Below are 22,312 nucleotides of genomic sequence, written 5' to 3'. Positions count from 1 at the left end.
AAGACCTTTGTTTCTCCTCGCCAACGCCTCGGAATCCTCAAATGGGGTCACTCCTCCCATCTCGCAGGTCATGCGGGTATCAAGAAATCTGTGCAACTCATCTCCCGCTTCTATTGGTGGCCGACTCTGGAGACGGATGTTGTGGACTTTGTGCGAGCCTGCACTATCTGTGCCCGGGATAAGACTCCTCGCCAGAAGCCCGCTGGTTTTCTTCATCCTCTGCCTGTCCCCGAACAGCCTTGGTCTCTGATTGGTATGGATTTTATTACTGATTTACCCCCTTCCCGTGGCAACACTGTTATTTGGGTGGTCGTTGATCGATTCTCCAAAATGGCACATTTCATCCCTCTTCCTGGTCTTCCTTCTGCGCCTCAGTTGGCTAAACAATTTTTTGTACACATTTTTCGTCTTCACAGGTTGCCTACGCAGATTGTCTCGGATAGAGGCGTCCAATTCGTGTCTAAATTCTGGAGGGCTCTCTGTAAACAACTCAAGATTAAATTAAATTTTTCTTCTGCATATCATCCCCAGTCCAATGGACAAGTAGAAAGGATTAACCAGATCTTGGGTGATTATTTGCGACATTTTGTTTCCTCCCGCCAGGATGACTGGGCAGATCTCCTCCCATGGGCCGAATTCTCGTATAACTTCAGGGTCTCTGAGTCTTCCTCCAAATCCCCATTTTTCGTGGTGTACGGCCGTCACCCTCTTCCCCCCCTCCCTACTCCCTTGCCCTCTGGTCTGCCCGCTGTGGATGAAATTTCTCGTGACCTTTCCATCATATGGAGAGAGACCCAAAATTCTCTCTTACAGGCTTCATCACGCATGAAGAAGTTCGCGGATAAGAAAAGAAGAGCTCCCCCCGTTTTTTCCCCTGGAGACAAGGTATGGCTCTCCGCTAAATATGTCCGCTTCCGTGTCCCTAGCTACAAGTTGGGACCACGCTATCTTGGTCCTTTCAAAATTTTGTGTCAAATTAATCCTGTCTCTTATAAACTTCTTCTTCCTCCCTCTCTTCGTATCCCTAATGCCTTTCACGTCTCTCTTCTCAAACCACTCATCCTCAACCGTTTTTCTCCCAAATCTGTTCCTCCCACTCCTGTTTCCGGCTCCTCGGACATCTTCTCGGTCAAAGAAATTTTAGCTGCCAAAAAGGTCAGAGGGAAAAATTTTTTTTTAGTGGACTGGGAGGGTTGTGGTCCTGAAGAGAGATCCTGGGAACCTGAGGACAACATCCTAGACAAAAGTCTGCTCCTCAGGTTCTCAGGCTCTAAGAAGAGGGGGAGACCCAAGGGGGGGGGTACTGTTACGCCGAGCGCTCCGGGTCCCCGCTCCTCCCCGGAGCGCTCGCTTCTCTCTCCCCGCGGCAGCGCTCCGGTCACGTCCTCTGACCCGGGGCGCTGCGATTCCGCTGCCAGCCGGGATGCGATTCGCGATGCGGGTAGCGCCCGCTCGCGATGCGCACCCCGGCTCCCCTACCTGACTCGCTCTCCGTCTGTTCTGTCCCGGCGCGCGCGGCCCCGCTCCCTAGGGCGCGCGCGCGCCGGGTCTCTGCGATTTAAAGGGCCACTGCGCCGCTGATTGGCGCAGTGGTTCCAATTAGTGTGTTCACCTGTGCACTTCCCTATATCACCTCACTTCCCCTGCACTCCCTTGCCGGATCTTGTTGCCTTAGTGCCAGTGAAAGCGTTCCTTGTGTGTTCCTTGCCTGTGTTTCCAGACCTTCTGCCGTTGCCCCTGACTACGATCCTTGCTGCCTGCCCCGACCTTCTGCTACGTCCGACCTTGCTTTTGCCTACTCCCTTGTACCGCGCCTATCTTCAGCAGCCAGAGAGGTGAGCCGTTGCTAGTGGATACGACCTGGTCACTACCGCCGCAGCAAGACCATCCCGCTTTGCGGCGGGCTCTGGTGAAAACCAGTAGTGGCTTAGAACCGGTCCACTAGCACGGTCCACGCCTATCCCTCTCTGGCACAGAGGATCCACTACCTGCCAGCCGGCATCGTGACACCTGCTAAGTAGAAGAAAATGACTACTATAACAGAGCTCCCTATGTCCAAGTAACTACTATAATGCTGTCACTATGTACAAAAATATAACTGCTAAGACACTGACCCCTATGTACTGTACACAAATATAGATACTATAATACTGCCCCCTAAGTACAAGAATATAACTACTATAATACAACTCCCTATGTACAATAATAGAACTACTATAATCAAATAGCAGTAAAATATTAGTGAGAGACAGATCCACTGAATTAATGTTTAAACAGGGCATCTCCTGTCTTTCTTGTTTAGTAATAAAACAAATATAGCCTTTAAAAAATGAATCCTGTTTGCCCAACACTAACTATACAGATCTTTTTCCTGTCTACAGAGTGGCTTTCTACCAGCCACTCAAAAAAGTAAACAACAAATGTGTCTCCTTTTTAACCCCTTAAGGACTGAGCCCTTTTTCACCTTAAGGACTCGGCCATTTTTTGCAAATCTGACCACTGTCACTTTAAACATTAATAACTCTGGAATGCTTTTAGTTATCATTCTGATTCCGAGATTGTTTTTTCGTGACATATTCTACTTTAACTTAGTGGTAAAATTTTTTGGTAACTTGCATCCTTTCTTGGTGAAAAATCCCAAAATTTGATGAAAAATTTGAAAATTTAGCATTTTTCGAACTTTGAAGCTCTCTGCTTGTAAGGAAAATGGATATTCCAAATAATTTTTTTTATTCACATATACAATATGTCCACTTTATGATTGCATCATAAAATTGATGAGTTTTTACTTTTGGAAGACACCAGAGGGCTTCAAAGTTCCGCAGCAATTTTCCAATTTTTCACAACATTTTGAAACTCGCTTTTTTTCAGGGACCAGTTCAGGTTTGAAGTGGATTTGAAGGGTCTTCATATTAGAAATACCCCATAAATGACCCCATTATAAAAACTGCACCCCCAAAGTATTCAAAATGACATTCAGTAAGCATTTTAACCCTTTAGGGGTTTCACAGGAATAGCAGCAAAGTGAAGGAGAAAATTCACAATCTTCATTTTTTACACTCGCATGTTCTTGTAGACCCAATTTTTTAATTTTTGCAAGGCGTAAAAAGGCGAAAATTTTTACTTGTATTTGAAACCCAATTTCTCTCGAGTAAGCAAATACTTCATATGTCTATGTTAATTGTTCGGCGGGCGCTGTAGAGGGCTCAAAAGGGAAGGAGCGTCAAATGGTTTTTGGGGGGCATGTCACCTTTAGGAAGCCCCAATGGTGCCAGAACAGCAAAAAAAAAAACACATGGCATACCATTTTGGAAACTAGACCCCTCGGGGAACGTAACAAGGGGTAATGTGAATCTTAATACCCCACAGGTGATTCACGACTTTTGCATATGTAAAAAAAAAAAAAATGTACCTAAAATGCTTGGTTTCCCTAAAGTTTTACATTTTTAAAAAGGGTAATAGCAGAAAATACCCCCAAAAATTTGAAGCCCAATTTCTCCCGATTCAGAAAACACCCCATATGGGGGTGAAAAGTGCTCTGCTGGCGCACTACAGGTCTCAGAAGAGAGGGAGTCACATTTGGCTTTTTTGAAGGAAATTTTGCTCTGGGGACATGCTGCATTTAGGAAGCCCCTATGGTGCCAGGACAACAACAAAAAAAAAAACATGGCATACCATTTTGGAAACTAGACCCCTCGGGGAACGTAACAAGTGGTAAAGTGAACCTTAATACCCTACAGGTGTTTCACGACTTTTGCATATGTAAAAAAAAATGTAAAAATTTACCTAAAATGCTTGGTTTCCCAAAAAATTTACATTTATACAAAGGGTTAAAGCAGAAAATATCCCCCCAAAATTTGAAGCCCAATTTCTCCCGATTCAGAAAACACCCCATATGGGGGTGAAAAGTGCTCTGTTGGCGCACTACAGGTCTCAGAAGAGAAGGAGTCACATTTGGCTTTTTGAAAGCAAATTTTGCTCTGGGGGCATGCCGCATTTAGGAAGCCCCCATGGTGCCAGGACAGCAAAAAAAAAACACATGGCATACCATTTTGGAAACTAGAGTCCTCGGGGAATGTAACAAGGGGTTAAGTGAACCTTAATACCCCACAGATGTTTCACGACTATTGCATATGAAAAAAAAAAAAAATTACCTAAAATGCTTCTTTTCCCAAAAATTTTACATTTTTTAAAAGGGTAAAAGCAGAAAATACCCCCCAAAATTTGTAACACAATTTCTCCCGAGTACGGCGATACCCCATATGTGACCCTTAACTGTTGCCTTGAAATACGACAGGGCTCCAAAGTGAGAGCGCCATACGCATTTGAGGCCTAAATTAGGGATTGCATAGGGGTGGGCATAGGGGAATTCTACGCCAGTGATTCCCAAACAGGGTGCCTCCAGCTGTTGTAAAACTTCCAGCATGCCTGGACAGTCAACGGCTGTCCGATAATACTGGGAGTAGTTGTTTTGCAACAGTTGGAGGCTCCGTTTTGGAAACCGTGGCGTACCAGACGTTTTTCATTTTTATTGGGGAGGGGGGTTGTGTAGGGGTATGTGTATATGCAGTGTTCTTTACTTTTTATTTTATTTTTTGTGTTAGTGTAGTGTAGTGTTTTTAGGGTACAGTCGCACGGGCGGGGGTTCACAGTAGTTTCTCGCTGGCAGTTTGAGCTGTTGCAGAAAATTTGCTGCAGCTCAAACTTGCAGCCAGATACTTACTGTAATCCTCCGCCCATGTGAGTGTACCCTGTACATTCACATTGGGGGGGACATCCAGATGTTGCAAAACTACAACTCCCAGCATGCGCTGACAGACTGTACATGCTGAGAGTTTTAGTTTTGCAACAGCTGTAGGCACACTGGTTATGTATCACTGAGTTTGTGACCTTACTCAGTGTTTCAAAACCAGTGTGCCTCCAGCTGTTGCAAAACTACAACTCCCAGCATGTACGGTGCATGGTGTAAGGTGACTGCTGGGAGTTGTAGTTTGCAACAGCTGGAGGCACACCGGTCGTGAAACACTGAGTTAGGTAAAAAAATAAAATGGGTTTCACAACCAGTGTGCCTTCAGCTGTTGCAAAACTACAACTCTCAGCAGATGCACCACTACAACTCCCAGCATGCACTTTAGCTGTTTGTGCAAGCTGGGAGTTGTAGTTATACAACAGCTGAAGGTACACTTTTCCATAGAAAAAAATGTGCCTCCAGCTGTTGCAAAACCATAAGTCCCAGCATGCTCATAAGGGAATGCTGGGAGTTGTGGTGGTCTGCCTCCTGCTGTTGCATAACTACAGCTCCCAGCATGCCCTTTTTGCATGCTGGGAGCTGTTGCTAAGCAACAGCAGGAGGCTGTAACTCACCTCCTGCTGCTGCTCCGTCGCAGGACTGTCCCTCGCCGCCGCCGTCACTCCTGGGGCCCCGATCCCAACATGGATGCCGGGGATCGGGGTCCCCAGCACCCGGGGTCGTCTTCCCGCACCCGCTCACGCCCTTCGGAAGAGGGGCGGAGCGGGTTCGGGAGTGACACCCGCAGCAGGCGCCCTGATTGGTCGGCCGGTAATCCGGCCGACGAATCAGGGCGATCGTGAGGTGGCACCAGTGCCACCTCACCCCTGCAGGCTCTGGCTCTTCGGGGCCGTCAGAGACGGCCTCGAACAGCCAGTAATTCCGGGTCACCGGGTCACTGGAGACCCGATTGACCCGGAATTGCCGCATATCGCTGGACTGAATTGTCCAGCGATCTGCGGCGATCGCCGACATGGGGGGGCATAATGACCCCCCCTGGGCGATATGCCGGGATGCCTGCTGAACGATTTCAGCAGGCATCCGGCTCCGTCCCCAACCGGCTAGCGGTGGGGACCAGAATTCCCACGGGCGTATGTATACGCCCTGCGTCCTTAAGGACTCGGAATGCAGTGCGTATCCATACGCCCTGCGTCCTTAAGAGGTTAAGGCTTACATAAATTTAGGTGCACTACTGTGGTAGATGTAGAAAGTGACATATGGCTAACCATCAAACTGATGTTAACCCCTTAAGGACCAGACACGTATGAGTACGTCCCTGCGCCCTGGGTCTTAAGGACCAGGCACATATGAGTACGTCCGTGGGAATTCTGCATTCCGCCGCGCCGGGCGGGTTGCGAAACCGGATGCCTGTTGAAATCGTTCAGCAGGTGTCCGAGGCAAACGCCGAGGGGGGTCCTGAGACCCCCCCATGTCGGCGATCGCAGAAAATCGCATGTCAATTCAGACATGCAATTTTCTGCTATTCCGGGCTGATCGGGTCTCTGGTGACCCGATCAGCCCGGAAAATAGTGATGATCTGACCTGTCAGTGACAGCCCAGATCATCTTGCAGGGTAGGAGTGAGGTCGCAGTGCTGCGATCTCCTCCTATCCCCTGCCATTGGTCAGAACTGATTCTGACCAATGGCAGAGCAGATCAGTGGGTTGCCATGGCAACCCCCCCTTCTGCCCACCCCTGGATGTCGTGGGGAACATGGGGAGAAGATGGAGGTCAGTACCTGCAGGAGAAAATGCCTGGGAACAGCTGATCGTCGCTGCAGACTGCTGGATCCTGGCTCAGGTAGGGAAGCGACGTGGGGGGGGGGGAATGAAAGTGAAAGTAATGTGATCTTTACTGTGGCAACCACTAGGAAGGCCAAACTGCAACTCCCAGCATGCCCAGACAGCCAAAGGCTGTCTAGACATGCTGGGAGTTGTAGTTTTGCAACATCTGGAGGGTCACAGTTTGGGGTCCACTGTTACAGTGGTGCCCAAACTGTAGCCCTCCAGATGTTGCCAAACTACAACTCTCAGCATGACTAGACTGCCCAGGCATGGGAGTTGTAGTTCTGTAAGATCTGTCCCTTCAGATTTTGCAATTTTCATGACATTTTTGAAAATTGCTGTTCTAATTTGAAGCCCTCTAATTTTTTCAAAAAGTAAAAATGTGTCCATTTTATGATGCCAACATAAAATAGACATATTGTATTTGTGAATAAAAATAAAATTTATTTGGAATATCAATTTTCCTCAAAAGTAGAGAGCTTCAAAGTTATAAAAATGCAAAATTTTCAAAATTTTCATGAAATTTGGGGATTTTTCACCAAAAAAGGATGCAAGTAACAACGAAAATTTACCACCAAAATAAATTAGAATATCTCATGAAAAAACAATCTCAGAATCAGAATATTCGGTAAAAGCGTTTTAGAGATATTGATTCTTAAAGTGACAGTGGTCAGATGTGCAAAAAAACGCTCTGGTCCTACAGTGAAAATTGGCCTGGTCCTTAAGGGGTTAAAATTGAGACATTGGCCAGTGTATCCTTATATGAAGAACATACCTGAGCCCGCACACCAACGCCAAAGTTTCTCAAGTGGCACGGGTCCTAAAGTGGTGGACCACCGGTATATGGCGGGATCATGGGTGTAGCAGTGTAGGTGGTGGGATCAGATGGTATTAACCCCGGGGGCAAGATGTTGTTAACCCCTAGTGTTCATGACGCCAGAGTGTTTTTTGGTACCAAACCACACAAATGGTATCTTCTCTATTTCAATGGCTAGTTAAGGAAAGAAGAGTCCACAACCAGTTATGGTTCAACGGAGGCTTTACTGAGTTTAACCCCTTAAGGACCAAGTGTTTTTCTGTTTTTGCACTTTCGTTTTTTCCTCCTTACCTTTTAAAAATCATAACCCTTTCAATTTTGAACATTAAAATTCCTCTGATGGCTTATTTTTTGTGGCAAAGATTCTTCTTTGTAATGACATCAGTCATTTCATCCAAAAATGTACAGCGAAACAGAAAAAAAAATCATTGTGCGACAAAATTGAAGAAAAAACACCATTTTGTAAATTTTGGGGGCTTCCGTTACTACGCCGTAAATTTTTCCGTGAAAATTACACCTTATCTTTATTCTGTAGGTCCATACAATTATATAGGTTTGATTTTGTTGTACTTTTGGAAAAAATCCTAACTATATGCATGAAAATTAATACATTTAAAATTGTCCTTTACTGACCCCTAAAACTTTTTTATTTTTCCGCGTACGGGGTAGTATGAGGGATAATTTTTTGCGCCGTAATCTGAAGTTTTAATCGGTACCATTTTTGTTTTGATCTGACTTTTTGATCGCTTTTTATGGTATAAAAAGTTACCAAAATTACGCTATTTTAGACTTTTTTTGCACGTACGCCATTTACCGTGCGGTTTAATTTAAGATATATTTTTATAGTTTGGACATTTATGCACGTAGCGATACCATATTTGTTTATTTTTAATATGGTTATATATTTTTTATATGGAATTTGGGAAAGGGGGGTGATTTAAACTTTTCATAAGGAAGGGGTTAATGTGTGTGTTTTAAACTTTTTTTTTTTTTACACTTTTAGTCCCCTTAGGGGACTTTTAGGAGGAATCATTTGATTCCTTATACAGATCAATGGGATTACATACAATCCCATTGATCAATGTGCTCTGCGCTTGATTGATTAAGCCTGGCCCTGCCAGGCTTTATCCTTCTGAGCACTGGAGGCACCACAGCAGGAGAGGTAAGCCCTCAGGCTACCTCAGTAGTGGATCGCACCAGCCACCGCCCTCCCACCGCGCGATCTCGCTGCGGGGGGGGGGGCGATACACCCCACTGGACCACCAGGGACTGGATACAGGCACCATTAGGCACCGCTGTCAACTTTGACAGCCGGGATCTAAAGGGTAAATAGCCGGCTGCGTGATCCCCGCATGTCGGCTATTAACGCTGGCCCCCAGTCACAGGAATCAGCTGGGAGCCGGCGTCATACCCCGTTAACAGCCATTGGACTAGCATAGACGTCCATGGTCATTATCGGGTTAAGACAGATGGTATTATCTTCACAGCTAGGCCAGAATCCCAGAGAGGAGGCCAGGAACTCAGAAGACCTCACAGCTTGCTGGGACCAATTATACTTGTAAATTACTGAAGCTTTGTGGCCTTCCAGATGCTGGTCATTGGTACTGAGATCTCTGGTGTTTGCTGTGGTAAGAGAAAGAGAGAGTCCACCCCTTTATATAGTGGGGGGCTGGACTAAGGCCCATTGGTCAAGCTGCGGGTCATAGGTTAAGCTGGTGCTCTCTGGGAGAACATGTGATAACAAATCATGTGACTGCATAACATAACATGTGACAGACTAACTGGTCCTTGAGACCTCTCACAGGTCCTCTGCTCTATCTATACATTAGGATCCTGTCTATACAGTAAAGCAGTATACACAACATTCTGGAAACAACAAGGGGAGACCCTGCTGGGGAACCCCCAGATCACTGAGGGCCTCAACCTGACAGGGCCTAAGAGTAGTACAGGACTATGTCCGGTACTGGGATATCACACTAACACTTAACCTACCTGTGCCGTATGTGCAATACCAGGGGCCAGTGGCCAATTACAGCAGCATTAAGTCCAACTCACAGCCTGCTCCCAGTTACCTCCAGTGTGGCTGAGCACACATACAATGGGAGATGGGAGGCAGGCTATAAGCCCCACCCAAGTTGGCTGATGTGTTGCCGGCCTCACAGGTGAACCTTAAAGGGGTTATTTCCGTCGAAAACTTTTTTTTTTTTTTTTATCAACTGGTGCCAGAAAGTTAAACATATTTTTAAATCACTTCTGTTAAAAAATCTTAACCCTTCCAGTACTTTTTAGGGGCTGTATCCAAAAAGGGCTGAAATCCAAAAATAAATGCATTTCCTGTGATGTCCTGACCACAGTGCTCTCTGCTGACCTCTGCTGTCCATTTTAGGAAGTGTCCAGAGAAGCATATGTTTGCTATGGGGATTTTCTCCAGTTCCTAAAATGGACAGCAGAGGTCAGCAGAGAGCACTGTGGTCAGGACATCACAGGAAATGCATTTCTTTTTTGGATTTGTCTTTAGTATACAGCCCCTAAAAAGTACTGGCAGGATTAGGATTTTTTTTAATAGAAGTGATTTACAAATCTGTTTAACTTTCTGGTACCAGGTGATTTAAAAAAAAAAAAAAGTTTTCCATGGTAGTACCCCTTTAATGCTGCCTAGAAAGTGATCAAGGTGCATTAAATGTGGATTTTTTACACCTCCAAGTATATGATTTAAACAACAAGAAGAAACAATGTGGTCTCAAAAAGCAGGAGGTGCTCAACATCATTTTGAGGGTTAGCCATATGTCACTGTTTATATCTACCACAGTAGGGCACCTACATTTATGTATCACTCTATATGTTACACATCCACACCTTTCATCTGGTGTAGGATGCCATTGTGGCACTTGTAGTCTGTTGCAGGCATCCCCATTGTATGCATTTTATGCTGGGGATTGCCCTTAGCAACAGACCACAAGCGCAGGATCTGCTCCCCCCAGAGGCGGATCCAGAGTCTAGTCTTGGGAGGGGCACTATTAGAGTATTTTGTGTTGGAGGACAGAAATAAGGTGTTGCTTAAGGTACTTACAATATTAAATATATCATACAGTCCTAACCTTGTTTGAGACTCATAGGCCATGTTCACATGTCAGAATTTCCAATGTGGAATTCGGCACGGGCATTCCACTGTAGCAGAGCCCCGTTGAATTCAACAGGATTCTGCTGCCCTGTGCTCACGGCAGAATATCCATGCCAGATGTTTCTAGCACGGAAATTCCGTTTTCTGTCTCCGCAGAAAGAATGAACACGTTCCTTCTTTCTGCAGACACCGCACGGAACGCTTAGCCATCAAGGAGACGGCTGTCCGCACAGAGATTTTCCCTGCGGATAGATAGGATATGTTTAAACAGATATATCAATATTACAAAGATCATAAGACATTTTAAGCAGTTTACGTATAATATATTAGAATGTTTACATAAACAGGACTATACATAGGACACATGGTCACATATTTAGTGGGAGATTCAATCTATCCAGAGGAAAAGTTGACCAGTTGCCCATAGAAACCAAGGCCTTTTTACAAATGAAAGAAGCGATCTGATTGGTTGCTATGGGCAACTCAGCAACTTTTAGACTGGAAGAAAGGAGATTTTGTCTAAGGCAAAGGAAAGGTTTTTTACAATAAGAACAATAAGGATGTGGAATCCGCTGCCTGCAGATGCGTTTTTTTTAAGTCTGTACAGACGTTTCAACAGCAACTGGACGAATATTTGCAAAAACATAACATTAAGGGATATAGGCCCTGATTTTTTTTAGCATGTTGTGATGCCCCCGCTGTAGCATGTTGTGATGCCCGCGCTGTAGCATGTTGTGATGCCCGTGTTGTAGCATGTTGTGATGCCCCCGCTGTAGCATGTTGTGATGCCCGCGCTGTAGCATGTTGTGATGCCTGCGCTGTAGCATGTTGTGATGCCCGTGTTGTAGCATGTTGTGATGCCCGCACTGTAGCATGTTGTGATGCCTGCACTGTAGCATGTTGTGATGCCCGCGCTGTAGCATGTTGTGATGCCTGCGCTGTAGCATGTTGTGATGCCCGCACTGTAGCATGTTGTGATGCCCGCACTGTAGCATGTTGTGATGCCCGCACTGTAGCATGTTGTGATGCCCGCGCTGTAGCATGTTGTGATGCCCGCACTATAGCATGTTGTGATGCCTGCACTGTAGCATGTTGTGATGCCCGTGTTGTAGCATGTTGTGATGCCCGCACTGTAGCATGTTGTGATGCCCGCACTGTAGCATGTTGTGATGCCCGCACTGTAGCATGTTGTGATGCCCGCGCTGTAGCATGTTGTGATGCCCGCACTATAGCATGTTGTGATGCCTGCACTGTAGCATGTTGTGATGCCCGTGTTGTAGCATGTTGTGATGCCCGCACTATAGCATGTTGTGATGCCTGCACTGTAGCATGTTGTGATGCCCGTGCTGTAGCATGTTATGATTCCCACGTTGTAGCATATTGTGATGCCCGTGCTGTAGCATGTTGTGATTTCCATGTTGTAGCATGTTTTGATGCCTGCACTGTAGCATGTTGTGAAGCCCGTGGTGTAGCATGTTGTGATGCCCGCCCTGTAGCATGTTGTGATGCCCGAGCTGTAGCATGTTGGAGAAAATTATTTCCAGTATAATAATCAAATATACCAATTGCCACAGAATGGGAAAGTGCTTAAAAAGTTTTTACCATTTAAAACGACAGCTCCCAGTATAACCTTAAGTATGTGGTAAGTTTATGCTGGGAGTTGTTGTTTCACCCATCATTACTGCAGAACTTACAATTGACTCCAGCTCTGATAGGACATAGTGAAGAGGATACAGAATAATATCAGTGACTACAGGTGATGTCTTCTCTGTAGCCTTTCCTTATCTAATTCAGATGGTACATACCACCAGGACTTGTTTCAACTAAATGTTCACTCAGCAGAACTTGATACCCAGATGGTTCCTCACTATGTCAGCGAATTCTGATCCTCTATATGAAAATAAAAATTATTATAATACTGGCACACACTGTACCCTCCGAATATGATACTACTACACAGTGTACCCTTTGAATATAATACTGCCACACACCGTACCCTCTGTATATAAAACCGCCACACACCGTAACCTCTGAATATAAAACCACCACACACCGTAACCTCTGAATATAAAACAGCCACACACTGTACCCTCTGAATATGATACTACTGCACATTGTACCATCTGAATATAATACTACCGCACACTGTACCCTCTGTATATAAAACCGCCACAAACCTCTGAATACACCACCACCACATACTGTGCTCTCTGAATATAACCTTGCCATGCAGTCTCTGAATACAATACCGTAATGTATTGTGGCCCATAAAAACCATACTACCCCAAAAATTTCTTAAAATATACACTATGGCCGACATGTATAATTGTCTTTAGACTGCTTTTTGTGTCTAAAAATGGTGCAAATTTGCGCTTGAGTTACAATCCACTGATTTTGGCAATACACATGATATGGACGGGTTTTATGAATTGCACCTTTTTGTGAAAAGGAGCAAAAAAGGCGCAAAGCCACTGAAAAGTCTCTAAACTACACCAGTCCAGACTTAGCTTAGCTTTTTGGTGTATGTGAAGAGAGAAATTTCAGAAGATGTGACCTGCACAAAATTTATCAAATGCTCTGTGACCGTTTAATAAATCTGGTGCTCCTACACATTACCAGCACACAAAAAAAGGTGCAGGAAAATACTTCACTTACACTACAATGATAAATGCCGGCCATATACCTCTGAAATGCAAAACACTCTGTGCCCCTCATATATATAGTAATAATGTTGCATCCTGTGCCCCCACATATAATAATTATAGCCCGTCCTGTTCCCCCACATAATAATAATAATAATAATGCCCTCGGTCCTGTGCCCCTCGCAAATAATGCACCCTGTCCTGTGCCCCTCACATATAATGCCCCCGTCATGTTCCCCTTTCATATAATGCCCCCTGTCCTGCCCCCTCAGGGGGCATTATATGTGAGGGGCACAGGACATTGGGCAATATATGTGGGGGTACAGGACAGCCCCCCCTGTCATGTGCCCATATAATGCACATATAGTGCCCCCTGACATATGTCCCTGACTTATAATGCCCCTTGTCCTGTGCCCCTCACATATAATGCCCCATGTCCTGTGCCCCTCACATATAATGCCCCCTGAGGGGGCAGGATAAGGGGCATTATATGTGAGGGGCACAGGACTTGGGGCATTATATATGAGGGGCACATAACAGGGGGGCATTATATGTGAGGGGCACATGTCAGGGGGCATTATATGTGGGGGCACATGACAGGGGGGCATTATATGTGGGGGCACATGACAGGGGGGCATTATATATGAGGGGCACAGGACAGGGGGTATTATAAGTGATGGACACATGACGGGGGTATTACAAGTAAGCGGAAAATGTCAGGGGGGGCATTATATGTGCATTATATGGGCACATGACAGGGGGGCCCCTGTCATGTGCCCCCACATATAATGCCACCTGCCATGTGCCCCTCACATATATTGCCCCCCTGTCATGTGCCCCAACATATAATTCCCCCCTGACATGTGTCCCCGACTTATAATGCCCGCTGTCCTGTGCCCCTCACATATAATGCCCCCCTGACATGTGCCCCTCACATATAATGCCCTCCTGTCATGTGCCCACAACATATAATGCCCCCCTGACATGTGTCCCCAACTTATAATGCCCCCTGTCCTTTGCCCCTCACATATAATGCTCCCCTGACATGTGCCCCTCACATATAATGCCCCCTGATGGGGCAGGACAGGTGGCATTATATGTGAGGGGCACATGTCAGGGGGGCATTATATGTGAGGGGCACAGGACATGGGGTATTATATATGAGGGGCACATGACAGGGGGGCATTATATGGGCACATGACAGGGGGGGTCCTGCCATGTGCCCCCACATATAATGCCCCCCCTGACATGTGCCCCTCACTTATCATTTGCCCATCACCCTTCACCTATCTCACACGCTGCGGCTGTTCCGTTCTTGCAGTGTGAGTGAGAGCTGCGGGGACGTGATTTCCGGGCGCTGGCGCGATGATGTGATGTCATGTGGATGGCGTTCCCGCAGCTCTCACTGACTGCAGGAATGGAGCAGCCGCAGCATGTGAGAAAGGTGACGGATATGAGAAAGGGGGAGCGGGACAGCTGACAGCTCCCGCTCATCCATGCTATAGTAAGGGAGGAGGGGCAATTTCCCCATTGCCCCCCCCCCCCCCCCCTGGATCTGCCACTGGCTCCCCCAGCATAAATGCACAACTGCAATTGGGGTTGAGCATTTCCTGCTTTTTGGGACCACATTTTTTTTTTCTTGTCCTTTTGGAGGCTGCAAACCTCCAGATTTATAATCTCATCAGTGGTGTAGACTCCTCACAGCCTTACCTTCAGACTAACTCTCACCTTGTTTAAAGCCCAGTGACAAGCTGTCATTAGACCCTGTGCTGATCTGGGCTAGTGTGAAAATCTGACTTGACTCAAGAAGGGGATGAAAGGCCCCACTGCAAACTTGCCTTTTATCTATATATATATATATATATATATATATATATATATATATATATATATATATACACAAGACTTACTAAAGTCCCTAGCAAGTTCAATCTTGCCAGGGATTTAACTATTTCTGGATTTTCCACATGTGACCCAAGTTTCACTGGATAAGATGTGCAGTTAAACCAAGTATCTACAATCGTCAGGTATCGGGGGGGCGTGGCCTGGCAGCCGAAGCGCATGGTCACATACTAGGAGAGCTCCGTGTTACAGCCTGCCATAGCGACTATTCCACAGCGACATACCGCTCAGACCTCTCTGAAAAGATACTCTAATTCCTCCTCATCATGCCGGCGAGGAGAAGAAAGCCTATCAAGGTCGGTAACCTGGCTAAATTTCACTTTGTGCCGCGAGCGGCGGCGGAGCAAGATGGCGCCGGCGGCCTGCTCACCTCACAGATGGCTGCACGATCCTCGCGCTCTCAAGCACAAAGCACCGGAGGGTCCCCACTGCTGAACCGGAGATCCACCTCGGACTCAGCTCTGCATGCTTCTACCTTGTCTCCACTGCAGGCGGCAACGGAGCGCGGCCCTTCCCCACGTGGCGAAATCAACAGGAATGGCGCAGCTGGAAATGGTGAGCTGCGGGCCTCGGTGGGATCTCCAGCCTCTCTACCTGCAAGCTCCCCTTCTCAGAGCCCAGCAAAGCAGCGTGCTAGATTGGAGGAAGCAGGCGAAAGGAGAGAGGTAGGAGCTTGGGACACTGACACACAAGGGGAAATTGATATTGCAGATCCCCTGGCCTCAATCCCGGTTAATAATCAATCTCTTACTGACACCACTCTTAAAGATATGCTGCTGCTGCTGCGTACCTCTTTCCAGCAGGATATTCATAGGCTGATTGCCCCTATAAAAGCCTCTGTGCTGGACATTGGGAATAGAGTGGATCACATTGAGCAAAAGTTTGAGGAATTTGCGGATTCGCATAATGCCCTTATAGATCTAAGAGATGGGCTGGAGGATGAAGTTACAACGCTTAAACTTAAAGTTGCTGACCTTGAAGATCGTAGCCGACGCAACAATATGAAATTGCGCGGCATTCCAGAAACGGTTGCACCAGCTAATATTTCGGACTATGTCCATTCAATTTTGCAGTTGGTCTTGCCTGATTGTACAGCACAAGAACTCACCATAGACAGGGCTCACAGGGTCCCAAGACCTAGGCACCTGGACGATTCCATCCCCAGAGATGTCCTGGCGAGAATTCATTTTTTCCATATTAAGGAACGGTTTATGGAATATACTCGCCGCCATGATGGCCTGCCGGCACCCTATCAAAAAGTCGCTGTTTATGCAGACCTTTCTGCAGCAACCCTACAAGCCCGTAGAGCGTTACTCCCGGTGACCTCTACTCTACGCAATGCAAAGGTTATGTATAGATGGGGATTCCCAGTGCGCCTGCTAATTAGACATGAGAACTCTCTACATGTAGTGCGCAGCCTAACAGAAGGCGAAGACCTGCTGAAATCTTGGGGACTGGCTCCAGTATACCCGTCTGACTTTCTAAAATCTTCCAAGCCTCCAACTCGCATGAAGGACTGGTCTACAACCTGAGGTCTGATGTGATGTCCGCTAACCCAGTTGGAATGCGGGCTCCTGTGTTGTGATCAGGGTGCTCGGTTACAGTGTGGACTCGAACCCCCACAATCTGTCGGATAGCTGTGGCTTCGGCAAGCTATCCTATTTGTTTTTTCTTATGTTCTTAGTATACTGTTTTATAGTTACATGTTATTTAAACAGTGGTGCTACTATCATAGATGATCTACTAGAAGTACTCTGTGTCATTAGGGCGGGCGCATGCTGGCTGGGAGATGCGCCTTGCCTTCCCGATATTCATTATTTGCTATGGTATATTGCGTATTGGATTGATTTATTATTATGGCCATAACTATTGCAAGTCTAAACGTGAACGGTTTAAATGCACCACATAGACGTACATACTTATGGAAGGAAGCACAATTGCTCAAATGTGATATATTGTGTGTCCAGGAGACGCATCTGCTCGTCAGAGATGCCTTTCGTGTGCACCATCCAGCTTTCTCACATGTTTTTCATTCTCATCACAGCTCCAAAGCTAGAGGAGTAATGATCGCGATCAAAAATACAGTGGCATTTACACTTCATGATGTCGTGGCTGACCCATACGGAAGGTACGTGATTCTTCGTTGCACCATTAATGCCACCAAATTAACCTTAGTCTCTCTGTATGCACCTAATCAGGGGCAACTTCGCTTTTTGAACCGATTGATGGGAGTGGTTGGTAGGATGGCCTGGGGTTCTTTAGTGCTCTGTGGGGACTTCAACACTGTCTCAGACCCCTCTCTAGATTCTACGTCTTCTTCTCGTTTTCTTGCAAATTCTCTTTCCTCTTTTCTAGCCTCTAAGGATCTTTATGACATTTGGAGGATTCACCATGCTACAGATAGATCATTCACCTTTTTGTCAGGAGTGCATAACACGTACTCTCGAATTGACCTCTTCCTTGTAGATAGAAACCTTATTGAACATTCCCTACACTCAGAAATTACCACTATAAAATGGTCGGATCATGCGGCCATTACATTACAAATAAAAGATAGTGTATATCCCCCCTATGCTTGGCGCAACAACCCCTATCTGTGGTCTCATCCGCAATTTGCAGACTATTTGCGGTAGGACATCACAGACTACTTCCAGAGGAATAAGCTCTCAGTGACGGATTCCATACTATTATGGAACTGTCACAAGGCGGTTATAAGGGGCTCTTGCATCAAATATGGGTCTATATTGAAAAAGCAGAGGGAACAGAAAGTGAATGATATCCTTAGCCAATTAAAATGCGCGGAATTAGTTAACCAACAGCATCCCTCGCCTCTTCACCTTGAAACAGTATCTGCTTTGAGACGCGATTTGAAGTGTCTTCTTTTGGCGTCTTATGAAAAATCGCATCGGAAGTTGGGGGCTAGATATTACTCTCAGGATAACAAAGCAGGTAAATTGCTTGCTAGCCGCCTAAAACAGAGACAAGCAAAATCTAGAATCCCCTTTTTGCTTCACCCTACCACAAATGAAAAATTATACACTCCCTCTGATATAGCGAATGGCTTTGGGGCCTTTTATTCCCATCTGTACAACCTGAAGGATACCATCCCGACTCCCTCTGATCTCACTTCCTCTATACACTCCTATCTTTCCCGCCTCCATCTTCCCTTGCTTTCTGTCACTCAACTTACAATTCTCAACCAGGACATCACAGAGGCAGAATTAGCTAAGATTATTAAATCATTGCCAATAGGGAAAGCACCGGGACCGGACGGGTTCGCCTCTTTATATTATAAAGCTTTCAGTGACTTATTAGTACCTTACTTGGTGGGGTTCTGCCGCTCGGCAATGAAGTCAGGTGAATTTCCTAAGGAAAACCTGGAAGCAATTATAACCACTCTACCTAAGCCAGGGGAAATCCCCAGATAGGCCGAAAAATTTCCGACCTATCTCGCTATTGAACCAAGACCGGCTCCGCTGGTCGTTTGCCTTCTCGGCCCTGTCTCAGATGGGTCTGTCGGGCAGCATTATGACAGCTATCAGGTCACTGTATTCCCAACCCACAGCCAGGGTACTCGCCAACGGGGTACTGTCTGATTCTTTCGCCATTACTAATGGATCCCGGCAGGGATGTCCCCTGTCACCCTTGATATATATATTATCGATGGAACCATTGGCACAATCAATTAGGCTTGATGATAGGATACTGGGTATATCTATAGGGCAAGACATTCACACCATATCACTCTATGCAGATGATGTTATTCTGTCTGTAGCAGATCCAGAAATATCGCTGGCAGCGGTAATGGATAATATTGAACATTATGGCAACTTATCTTACTATCATTTGAATAACACAAAAACTCAGGCCTTGCCAATCAATGTCTCCCCCACCCTCTTGTCATCCTTAAAGTCCAGATATCTGTTTGATTGGTGCTCTAAGAGCATTCAATATTTAGGCATTCAGCTATCTTACCCCACCAAGTTACTGTACTCTGAGAACTATGAGAAATTACTGGTCACTATAACATCTGATATGGAGCGTATGGCTGTAGCTGAGATATCATGGGTAGGGAGGGTGGCCACTTTTAAAATGTTCCTGTTGCCCAAATTTCTTTATCTTTTCCGCACTCCGCCCATTCTTCTCCCATCTGTCTTCTTTTCCAAGGCCCACAGAGCACTATCCGCTTTCATTTGGAAGGGTCGTAAACCCAGGCTGTCCTCTAGCATCCTTTCTAGGTCTACGAATCGCGGGGGCTTAGGCTCCCCTAACCTACACTTTTACTATATCTCTACATTGGTATCTATGATGAAGAGTTGGTGGTGCAACGAACGATCCCTGCCATGGCTAGCTATAGAAAGCGTCTCTGTACTCCCCTTTACACTGAAAGACGTATTATTGGCTCCCTTTTGGAATATTACCCCTCCCTCTCTTATTAATCCACTTGTAAAGGCTTCTTATATTGCCTGGAACTATTTTATCTCACACTCTAATAATCCAGTTAAAGCTATAATAAATGATCTGCCGTTATCTTTTATACAGGCTAACATACCGAATATAGATTTAGCTGTATGGACCTCTAAGGGTATCTCTCATGTACGACATATGTTGGTAGCGGGTTCGTTGATGTCATTTGACGCTCTGGCTGCTAAATTTCATTTACCTAAACATGATTTTTATAAACTCTTACAAGTAAGACATTTTCTACAGACCATACAGCTTTCTTCGGAGGATTTAGACAGCTCAGCTATCCGCCTCCTATCCTCTCCTAGAGGGGGGCTTAAACAGTTTTACAATGCCTTGCAACAACGGTTAGCTGATAGTAAACCGTACCCCTTAAGGGTATGGGAGAGGGAAATGCATATGTCCTTTTCTATGAGTACATGGGAGAGGGCCCTTTCTTACACACATAAGGCCTTTCAATGTTCATCCCACATGGAATCCGCCTTGAAAACTGCTCTACGCTGGTATCATACCCCGGATAAGCTAGCTTATATGTATTCTGATGTATCTGATAAATGCTGGCGTGGATGTGGCATGAAGGGCACACTCTTCCATATACTTTGGACGTGTCCTAAGGTTCAACCCTTTTGGACGGCGTGTGTACATCTATTAAGAGAAGTGATTGGTAGGGGAATACCATGGTCTCCGCAATCTGCTTTATTGTTTTTAAATATATCATCAATACCGTGCAAACAGCGCAACTTTTATTGTATAGTTTGTATAATAGCAAAAACGGCCATAGTGAGCCACTGGAGATCAGATGTCATTCCCACTACGGAATCGCTGATAGCGAAAATCAATACCACGTATTCATACGAGAAAATCTTAGCATTGGGACTAAACAATTATACTAAGTTTAATAAGAGATGGTTAGCCTGGAAGAACTCACCCTTTTGTATAGACATATAGGACACATAGACACTTTCTAATTTCAAGAGTTTATTTACCGTTCACCTTTGCAGCACACACAGAATATATTGCTAATGGCTTATAATATTATGGCACTGAGTACACAATTAATAATCCAAAATATATGACTGTGGATGAGTAAATTTAGATCATCAATGAATGTGATGTCTATCGTTCATATTCAAGTACCACTGTAGGTTGTTTTTTGGTTCAAACTGTTTGACAGATACCCACTGCTTTCAATAATTGATAGCTATGTGAAACTAGATTGAATTTGCAGTGTATTTATGAGGTATGAGACCGATGTTTAACTTCTAATGCAAATGTTTGTCAAAAAAATTTTTAAAACTTAATAAAAATGATTTACAAAAAAAAAAAAAAAAAATACAATCGTCAGGTATCTTGGGGAAATACTGTTGGGGGAATATTAATCCTATGTAGAAGAATACAACTACAATACTTCCCCAATGTAAAAGAATAATATTTAAAGGGGTGCTCTGGTGGAAAACTTTTTTTTTAATCAACTGATGCCAGAAAGTTAAACAGATTTGTAAATTACTTCTATAAAAAAAATCTTAACCCTTCCAGTACTTACGGCTGTATGCTCCCGAGGAAATTCTTTTCCTTTTGGATTTCTTTTCTGTCACAACCACAGTGCTCTCTTCTGACACCTCTGTTCATGTCAGGAACTGTCCAGAGCAGGAGAAAATCCCCCATAGCAAACATATGCTGCTCCGACAGTTCCTAAAATGGACAGAGTTGTCAGCAAGAGAGCACTGTGGTCATGACAGAAAAGAAATCCAAAAAGAAAATAATTTCCTCTGTAGTATACAGCTGCTAATTACTTTTTAATAGAAGTAATTTACAGATCTGTTTAACTTTCTGTTACCAATTGATTAAAAAAAAAAAAAAAAAAAGAAGAAGCTTTCCACCGGAGTACCTCTTTAACTACTATAATACTTACCGATATGTGTAAACTATACCTAGAACTACTTTGATAGTACTCAATTTACAAGATTATAGGGGAAGATTTATCAAAACCTGTGTAGAGGAAGAGTGGTGCAGTTGCCCATAGCAACCAATCAGATCCCTTCTTTCATTTTCAACAAGGCCTCTACAAAATGAAAGAAGCAATCTGATTGGTTGCTATGGGCAACTGGGCAACTTTTCCTTTGCACAGGTTTTGATAAATCTCCCCCATAGTTACTATACTACTCCCACACACAAAAATATGTGATACTCCCCCCTATGTGCAAAAAAAACTATAATGTACTAACATATAACTACTATAATACTGCCTCCTATGTACAAGAATATAACTACTACAATAATGCTCCCATGTACAAGATAATAACCACTTTTTATATAATGTGGATAACAACATTATATGTATATTTGTAACATAAATTGGTTACAAATATTGTTTATTTTTTGGGGGGAAAACGGTCCCTGCAGCTATTGCCTAGTGTTGAGCACGAATATTCATTGCAAATTTTGCATATTCGCAAATATGGTGAATATAGTGCTATATATTCGAAATTACGAATATTTTTTTTTCTTTCACAGAACACCTCACAGTGATCATCACCCCTCCCTTCTTTTTACCGCCACCCATACATCATCGATGTATTAATAATACCCACTTAGTCCAGCCCCCAAGTATATCTATATAGAGATGTGTATAAATGTAAACTCCAAAATACATAATTTAAAATAACAAAAAAAAAAAAAAAACAATCATCCACGGCATCTATCTCATTCCTGTAATGTAACATGTCTACTTGTTCATTTACATTTAGGCAGCTTTCTTTCCCATGTCTCTGCTGCCACCGACCAGAATTGACAT

This window comes from Hyla sarda, chromosome 6, assembly GCF_029499605.1.
Source record: "Hyla sarda isolate aHylSar1 chromosome 6, aHylSar1.hap1, whole genome shotgun sequence".
Classification (NCBI taxonomy): domain Eukaryota; kingdom Metazoa; phylum Chordata; class Amphibia; order Anura; family Hylidae; genus Hyla; species Hyla sarda.
Note: the sequence above shows the minus strand (reverse complement) of the source record.